The sequence below is a fragment of the Muscardinus avellanarius genome (genome assembly GCF_963383645.1).
Source record: "Muscardinus avellanarius genome assembly, chromosome: 7".
Classification (NCBI taxonomy): Eukaryota; Metazoa; Chordata; class Mammalia; order Rodentia; family Gliridae; genus Muscardinus; species Muscardinus avellanarius.
The window spans coordinates 45,729,420-45,739,347 of record NC_137793.1 but is presented as its reverse complement, the minus strand read 5'-3'; positions in this window follow the sequence as shown (position 1 = coordinate 45,739,347).

Sequence of the window (9,928 nt, the reverse complement as noted above, 5' to 3'; positions counted from 1 at the left end):
ATGTGAGATTATCATTATTAATATTGGATAAATTGCTATAAAATTAGATGTCAAAACTAAGCATGGGAAGGAGGGATGGGGTGGGAATGGGGTGGTGATTGGGTAGGGGTTAATTGGGCGATGTGTGCATGTATGTCTACAAAAGTATTTTCTTTATACCATTATGATATGAATACAGTGCGCCAATAAAAAAAATAAAAAAATAAAATATATGATATATAATATATTATTCTGAACCATTCTTGTCCCACCAGGCTGCACAACACCAGAATCTATTCCTTCTATATGTTTTCTACCCATTTTTCTACTTTCCCCATATCAATCCCTGCCTATCCCTATCATTAGTAATTACTATTCTACACTCAGGCCACATTTTAAAGTTAATGAAACATCTATTCTATTTTACAGAATAAAATGTTGCATCATTTTAGAACCAAAAATAAAGCCAATTAGGATCTTTAAACAAAATTGCTATAATTTTTATCCTTTGACAGAGATAAAAGAAATTTTCTATAGCCACACACCTCTCTGATAGTTCTTTCAGAGACCATTTACAGCTATGTAAGTCAGGCCCTATCTGTACTCACCATTGCTTTCAGCTATTACTGAGTATCTGTTTTGTGCTATTATTGATGTTGAAGAATCAGGTTTACATTATGTATCAAAGATGTTTGGTAACTGGGTGCAGTGGTGCATGCACATAATCCTAGTACTTGGGAAGCTGAGACAGGAAGATTGCAGGTTCCAGGACAGCACTGACAACTTAACAAGGCCCTCAGTGACTTAGTGAGACTGTTCCAAAATAAAAAATAAAAAGGGCTGGGTAGCTCAGGGGTAGAATGCCCTGGGATTAATCCCTAGTACAAAAAAAAAAAAAAATGATGCTTAAATGTTTTTCTCTTTAAACTAAGTTGTCATGTGCTATAATAATAATTCTACACAGCAAAAACTAATTCATAGAGGATGGAGCAGTATAACAGTAGAGAATCCCTCCCATATGTCAGAGGTTACAAATATTTTTTCTTAAAGGGCCAGACAGTAAATATTTTTGGCTTTGTAGGTCTCTGTTAAAACTGCTCTATAGGCCAGGTGTGGTGGCGCACGCTTGTAATCCCCGCGCTTGGGAGTCGGAGACAGGAGGATTGTGCAGGTTTGAAGTCAGCCGTGCTGGCATAAGAGACCCTGTTTCAAAAATATAAAATGGGTCTGGGAGTGTAGCCCGGAGTAGAAGGGCTTCCAGAAACCCCAGTACCACCAAACAAACAAACAAACAAACAAACAAAAACTGCTGTATAGATAAACCTATTTCTTTTTTCTATTTTGTTTTTGAGCGGGGAGGAATGGTGCTGGGGACAGAACCCAGGTCCATTCTACCTCTGAGCAATACCCACAACCCTAGTTTATCTTTTATTTGAAAGCAGGGTCTCACTAAATTGTAGAGGATGGCTTCCAACCTGCAATTCACCTGTCTCAGCCTCCCAGGTACGGGGATTACAAGCATGTGCCACCATGCCCAGCTCTAGGTGAACCTATTTCTAATATGTATTAATAATAAAATTTTCAAAAAAATCATTTAATCTTAAAAAAACTACTCTATACTGTAAAAGCACTTAAATAATACACAAATTTTGATATATGGCTGTGTTCCAATAAAATTCATTTACAAAGTTGTGAATTTCACATCACAAAATGTTATTATTCTTCTGTGGTAGTTGGAATTTTATTACCAAAACAAAATACCTGGAAAAACAACTTTAAAAAAAGGAGTATTTGTTTTAGCTGCAATTTCTGAGGTTTCTGGATGTCTTCATTGCTACGTCCAGTTGTGAAGTTAGAGTATCATGATAAGAAAGTATGGTGGAGGAGAGATGTTCATCTCATGCTGGCCAGGAAGTGGGGCTAGGAGCAGGGTCAAGATGTTGGCCTCAAGGGCAAATCCTCAGGGACCCACTCTTTTCAACTAGGTTCTACCTCCAACATTTTTCACCACCTTGCAGTAGTTTGTTTAGCTATGAATCCATAAATGGATTAATCTGTTAATGAAATTAGAGCTCTCGTGATCCAATAATTTCCCCAAAGTTCCCCCCTTTGAACATTGTTTCACTGGGGACCAAGCCTTCAACACACGGGCCTTTGGGATGCCCTATATATCTGAACCATCACATTCCTCTGCAGCCAAAATGCTCATTTCATCTCACAATGCAAAATGCATTTGGTCCATCTCCAGGTGGCCCCATATGCATTGCTCAAAAGCCTCAGTCCAGCCAGGCGTGGTGGCGCACACTTATAATCCCCGTGCTTGGGAGGCTGAGACAGAAGGATCGTGCAGGTTCAAAGCCAGCCTCAGCTACTTAGTGAGGCTCTCAGCAACTTAGTGAGACCCTGTTTCTAAATAAAATATAAAAAATGGGTCTGGGAGTATAGCCTGGAGGTAGAAAGCCTCTGGGTTCCACCCCCAGTACCACCAAAAAAAAAAAAAAAAAAAAAAAAAAGCCTCAGTCCAAAGTCTTCTCTGAAATTTAAGGCAAATTCTTAGCTGTGAGCCCCTATAAAAATTAAAAGGCAAGTTGCATATTTTCAACATACAATGATAGGATAGTCACAGGGTAAATATTCCCAGATAGAAGGCAGGAAGGGAAACATTAAATATTATACTCTTATTTGTAGCATCTGGGTCACATGGTGACGAGGCATGGGCTTCAAAGGGTCTTAGCCAAACCTATGGGTTGCAGCCCACATGGCCTTTTTCTTGGACTGTATCTGTTCACTGCCCACAGCTTTCCTCAGCAGACACTCCATGTTTCTGGAATCTCTAACTTTCTATGGCTTCTACTAAAGCTTTGGCTTTACACACCACCCTCTTAGGAGCTGCTCACGGGTGTATCAATTCTGTCACACACTGCCTGGTTTTCCTTTAAGATCTGGTGGAAGATTCTATGATCTCATAACTTTAGCATTCTGCATTTCAGTAAAATTAGCACCACACAGATGATGTTAAGGTTCTGCTACCAGTGGGAGCAATATCCATGGCCACTTGGACCATGACTATAGCAGCTTCTAAGTGCCTGGATGACTGAATATGGGGAAAGAAAAACAACTTCCTAGATGGCCTTGTGGGAGCATGGTGCCCAAAAGTTTCTTTTAAAAGAGTTTACCAGCTGGGTGTGTTGCAACACATTTGTAATCCCAGTATTTGGGAGGCTGAGACAGGAATCACGGTTCGTTCACAGCCTCAGCTACTTCGTGAGGCCCTTTGCAACTCATTAAGACCTTGTTTCAAAATAAAGAATAAGAAATAGGGACATGGGGTGTAGCTCAGAGGTAGAATTCCCCTGGGTTCTATCCTTAGTACTACAAAAAAAAAAGTTTATAATTTTCCACCCTTGATTCTGTAGGGTCTGACCAATTCTTGAGATCCCCTCAAGGAATCCATGTAATTGTCTCCATGCAAAGTTTTTGGCTTCTAGTTAGTAGTGCTAGCTAATCTCTTCAACAACCACATCTTCCTTGTTTCCAACGTTACACTGGCTTCTTTTCTGGCCAAACTGCAAGTTTTCAAAGTCTTTCTGCTCTACTTCTTGCTCCTGATTCTTACTGCAAACCTAGTTAAAGGTAACCAACAATATACATGCCATACCCTGAATGCTATGTTTCCTTAAAATTGTCTCCATCAGATTAGTCCATCACTTTTAAATTCAGCTTCACAGAAAGTCTCAGGACATGGAAAAAATGTAGACAAGTAATTCGTCAGAATGTAACATGAGTGTCCTCTACTCAATTTCCAATAGAGTTCTCATTCCCTCTGAAACCTCAGGAAAACAGCCTTTGTTGTGGATTATCAGCATTATGGACTTCTGAGTTTCTATCCAGAATTGTCCATTAAATTCTTCCTACAACATTCTAGGGTTTCTCTTGCCTGATTATCCAAACCTTTCCAAACTCCCCTCACAGACCAGTTCCAAAGGCTTCTGAACCACAAGGTCAGCCATAGCAACAACCTCACTTCTTGGTACCAGTTTTCTGTGTTAGTTATTCATTCCTATCAGAGTATACCTGAGGAAAACAACTTAAAAGAGGAAAGGTTTATTTTAGCTCCTGGCTTCAGAGGTTTCAGTACATAGACAGTCACTTGGCCCTATTGCTATGGGCTATGTTGAAGCAGAACATTATGGTGGGAAGGACATGCTACGGTAAAGCTACTAACCTCATGCTGGCCAGGAAGCAGAGAGAGAAAAACAGTGAAAGTGAGAGTGTGAGAGGAAGGGTCAGGATAAGAGGATAAGATATACCCTCCCAGAGCATGCTGCCAGTGACCTATTTCCTTCAACTAGTACCTGCCTCCTATGGTTTCCATCACCTCCCAATAGTCCATTGGTGATTTTAGACCTCTCATGATTGCTCAATTCCATAAAGCCCCATCTTCTTTTTTGGGGGGGGGGCGGGTGGTACTGGGGTTTCTGGAAGCTCTTCTACCTCCGGGCTACACTCTCAGACCTATTTTTTTATATTTTTATTTGGAAACAGGGTCTCTTAAGCCAGCGCGGCTGGCTTTGAACCTGCGTGATCCTCCTGTCTCTGCCTCCCAAGTGCGGAGATTACAAGCATGTGCCACCACGCCAGGCTATCTTTGAACATTATTGTACAGGGAACCAAGCCTTTAACACATGAGTCTTGAGGGTTATTCCAGATCCAAACCATAACATCTGCTATAGATTTTTTTCTAATATTTAAAAGTTTAAGAATGATTTTTAGTTCAAGGATTGTATAAAACAAAACAGCAGATTAGATTTGCTCAGGGACCAGAGTATTGGCCCAAACTCTTCACTATGTGGATGGGAAAACTGAGTGCCTAAAGAGAATGAAATTAATGAAACCTCTTGACTCCTCAACTATTGCTCCAGTTACTTTACCATCTTGTCTATCAGCTTAGAATTACAAGTAAAATTTGGCTAAGACACCATATAACAATGATCACATAAAATGAATCTTCACAGATTGATTTTTTTTTTCCAGTGCTACTGGGTATTTAACCCAAGGGCATTCTACCTCTGAGCTACACTCCCAGATCTATTTATTTATTTGTGGTACTGGGGATAGAGCCCAGGGACAGTCTACCTCTGGGCTACACCCCAGACCTATTTTTAATTCTTCTTTTATGATGGTACTGGGGTTCCTGGAAGCCCTTCTACCTCCGGGCTACACTCCCAGACCTATTTTTACATTTTTATTTGGAAACGGGAACCTGCGCGATCCTCCTGTCTCTGCCTCCCAAGTGCAAGGATTACAAGCGTGTGCCACCACACCCGGCCAACTTTTATTTGGAAACGGGGTCTCTTAAGCCAGAGAGGCTGGCTTTGAACCTGATTGATCCTCCTGTCTCTACCTCCCAAGCACAGGGATTATAAGCGTGCGCCACCATGCTTGGCTATTTATTTTGAAACAGGTTCTCATTGGCTGTAAATCAAAGATAGGTCATTTAATAGATAATTTAGTAGGTATTAAAAGAAAAAGTTTAAATGAATTAAATTTAGGAGTTTAAATGAGCATAAAATTATTCTCCAATCAGGAAGTCCTCACAGCGAGAAGAGGCGGGCAGCAATTATGGAATGAACTTGATTGGTTGTAGGTCAGTGTCTGCCTTATTTGATCATGGTCTTATAAATTGGTAGGTATGACTGACTAAAGCTTAGCTGCTGTGAATGGTTGAAACCCAGTTAGTTATTACAGAAAAATATGCTTATAAATTAGACTTTCAGTTCATTTAAGTACTTAGATTGCAGGTCCTTACCTACAGAATCAAGATATGTAGGTATACTCAGGCCAAATTTAGTTTAAAATAAAGTACCATAAGTATTTTTGATGTATAATAGGCAAAAGAATAAAGAATGACTTTTTGTGGTAGGGTGGATTGAACCTAGATGCATTCTGCTTCCAAGGTATATTCCAGCTGACTTTTTTTTTTTTTTTTTCAATACTGGGGATGGAACCGGGGGCATTCTACTTCCAAGCTATCTCCCCAGCCCTATTTTTTATTCTTTTTTTTGAAACAGGGTCTCACTGAGTTGCAAACAGCCTCACCTAAGTAGCTGAGGCCGGCCTTTGACACCTGCAATTCTCCTGTCTCAGCCTCCCAAATGCTAGGATTACAAGCATCCACAACCATGCCTGGATTTTAAAATTTTAAAAGTCTCACTAAGTTGCTAAGAGAATCTTGGTTGAAATTGTTGAGGCTGGCTTCGAATATGCAATCTTTTATTAGGTATTGTAATTATATAGTTTTGGAAACAGGCTAAAATGGCCTCAGAACTTTTATGGGAGTCTCAAGCACCACTGAGAAGTTGGCTTTGGACCTGGGGATTGACATTGTTTGAAAATATCTTAGAATATGTCAAGTTGGGCATAGTGGTACATATCTGTAATCCCAGAAGTTGGGAGGCTGAGATAGGATGGTGGCAGGTTTGTGATCAACCTAAGCAATTTAGTGAGGTCCCTTAGCATTTTAGCACTTTATTTAGTTTTAAAATAAAAAAATATTTAAAATACGGCTGGGGGTATAACTTGGATATAGAATGCCTCTGGGTTTAATCTCCTGTATCACTTCCACCCAAGAAAGAAAGAGTATGTCAAGGTGGTAACCTAGCGAGACCCTGTTTCAAAGCAAAAATAAAAAGGGCCAGAGGTATAGCTCAGAGGTAGAATGTCCCTGGGTTCAATCCCCAGCACACACACACACACACACACACACACACACACACACACACACACACGTTAAAAGTTATGTTTATTTAGGAATAAGAACAATTGGTAACATTTTGAAATGCTAAGTGCCAAACATTGTTTTTATTTAATTCTCATGATACTAGTGGAAGTATACTATTCTTTCTACTTTTTAAAATTTTGTGGTTTTGAGGATTGAACCCAGGGATGCTATACCTCGCCCCCCCCCTTTTTTTGCAGGTCTGGGGATGGAACCCAGGGGCATTCGACCTCCGAGCTACACCCCCTGCCCTATTTTTTATTCTTTATTTTGAAACAGGGTCTCACTAAGTTGCAGAGGGCCTCACTAAGAAGTAGCTGAGGCTGTCTGCGAACCGCGATCCTCCATTCTCAGCCTCCTGAATGCTGGGATTACAAGTGTTCGCCACCACGTCCGACAGCCCTTTTTTGTTTTTGTTTTGAAACAGGGTCTCACTAGTTTGCTGAGAGTCTTGCTATATTGTTGAGGTTGTCCTGGAACCTGTGATCCTCCTTTCCCAGTCTCTCAAGTACTGGAATTACAGACACATGCCACCATGCCTGGTGTATTCTCTTTATAGAAAAGGAAAGTAAAGCAAAAATAAATTGTTACTTTTCCAAGTGAGTGGTAAGGGCAACATTCAAATTCAGGCAGTTTATCTCAAGGGCTTCTACTTACATGCGTAAGGAATTTAAATAAACACTAACAGGTGCACAGAGATGTAGAGATGGCAATGCCTAACAAAATATTGTTGACAATAAAATTAAAGGCCTATTTTTTAGATAACAAAAATGAGTCTTAAATGTTAAGAGACTTTCCTGACCTCTTATGGCTAATATGTGCAAATCAGTAATAAATCTCCAATTTCTTATTAGCTCATTATTTTATTTTATTCTCTTACCTTTAATGCCTTGCAAACCCAAAACTGGGTGGAAGAGAATAAGTAAACATGTTAAACTATGGGCCATTTACAGAACCTATATGGGACTCATACAAAAACATAAATCAATCCTGATTTAAGGCTTGAAATATAAAATTAGGGCTGAAGGTGTACTTCAGTAGTAGAGTACATGCCTATCATACTCAAGGTCTTGGGTTCCTTCTTCAGAATAAAAAACACAAAAACAAAACAAAAGTTAAAGCCACCTTAAGTATAATTTGAAATAAATTAAAAGACAGCTCAAGTATAGGTATGTTGGGCCTCAATTTCAAAATATATATGAAGACATACTAAATTTTGTCCATCATTATGAAGAAACTGAAATAATGGATTTTTCATCTTTCAAAAAAAAGAGAGATGGCTCTTAAACATGTTCTTAAAATAACGTAATAATGCCGGGTGTGGTGGCACAAGCTTTAATCCCTGTGTTTGGGAGGTGGAGACAGGAGGATTGTGCTGGTTTGAAGCCAGCCTTCCTGGTTTAAGAGACCCTGTTTCCAAATAAAAATATATATTTAAAAAATAGGTCTAGGAGTGTAGCAAAATATATATTAAAAAAAATAGGTCTAGGAGGGTAGCCCGGAGGTCAAAGGGTTTCCAGGAACCCCAGTACCACCACCAAAAAAAAAAAAAAAAAAAAAAAAAGTTATTATTGCAAGAGAAAGTAAATGTATTTACAAAAAATTAGGAAAGGAAATAAAATGATCAGTACTCCTCACACCCAGTGAAGAGTCCGAGACAAGCCCACCACCCTAAATAACGAAGGACACTTTAGAGATGCAAGAGACAAGTGAGGTTTATTGTGCTGCAGCTCTTTCCTGGCTAGCCAGGGGTCAAAACCCAGACAACACTCACCAAACACCTCACAGGGGATTATAGGCTACCAGAGAGTGGCCCTGGCCCAGCCGCAGCCCCTTTAGTAGGCGAGGGAGTTCCGTCAAGGGTCGACCATGAGCTCACTGAAAGCTCTGAATTTATAGCCCAAAGAGGGGGTGGTCGCACACGTCAGAGCCCGCCAAAGGCATATCCAATCATATAAACTTGTAAACAAGTACAACCAATAATTTTAAAAGCAAGCACACTCATACTTAATGTACAGCTAATGATTTTACAGAGCTGTCTTTCTACGTCATTGCGCCAAGGGCCAGCTTATGCTGGGCTTGCTAGTACCGCCTCTGATCTGCAGATGGTCTAGTAGATAGCAAAAACTTAAGCAGATTAAGATGAAAAACAGAAACTTGTCAGTACCCACCAGCCTATCTAAGACAACACACTCCTTCCATACATTCTCCCATTTTACAGAAGCAATAATTTAAACAGATCAGGATGAAAAACAGGAACTTGTCAGTCAACTGCTTGTCAATTAAGTACAATCCCACTATTTGCTGCATTCAATAATTTTACATTTCTCACATCCTTCTTAACATTATTCTATCTTAAGTAACTTATAAAGCTATCTTTGCTAAACTTTCATGCTGTTGGGGGGAACCTCTGCTCACATATTCCCGAAGAGGTTAGTTCGTGGTTACAAGCTTCCTGGAACAGTGAACTTGTAAAATGCTTTCAACTTTCTTTAGCCTTCCTATTCCAAAAACATATTTCAAAAGCAAAGCATAATTCTAAACTTTTCAAAATTCATTTCTTTACAGGCTTTTTATCTCTTTTTAAACCTAGGCCACATCTTCGCGTAAGCCTAGTACAGGAGCTAAAGTTCAAGCAATTCATAAAAGACACTTACACCCATACATTTCTCAAGAAAAACTATCCTACAACTTTTACTCAAAAATACTATCAAAACTTATTTTTCTATTCCAAAGTAATTCTTTTCTTCACACTTATTACTATCCTATTTTCCTATTTCTTATCCTTTTAATCTCACCTAATATCACCTTATACTCTAAGTCCTAATTCCTATTACACACCTAATACTGTCCTATATTGTTAATCTAAATCTTCATGGGGCTAGGGTCTTTTCTAATCCTCTAGTCCCTCACACCAGTACTCCTCACACCCAGTTTTAGTTTGCAAAGGAGTATTAATGATATTCACCCTTCTAATACTTAGAACTTAAAATGCAACTGATACCGTGTTAGACATCTGACATACAGAGAATAAGACCAGTCTGTTTTTAGGATGCTTAGAGTATATATGGGAAGCTGTATAGTCTAATATTGAACTACAAAGTTATATGTCCTTAACTTAGGATAAAAACTGAAACCAACCCCAACTACTCAAAATTTATCAACTTAGGC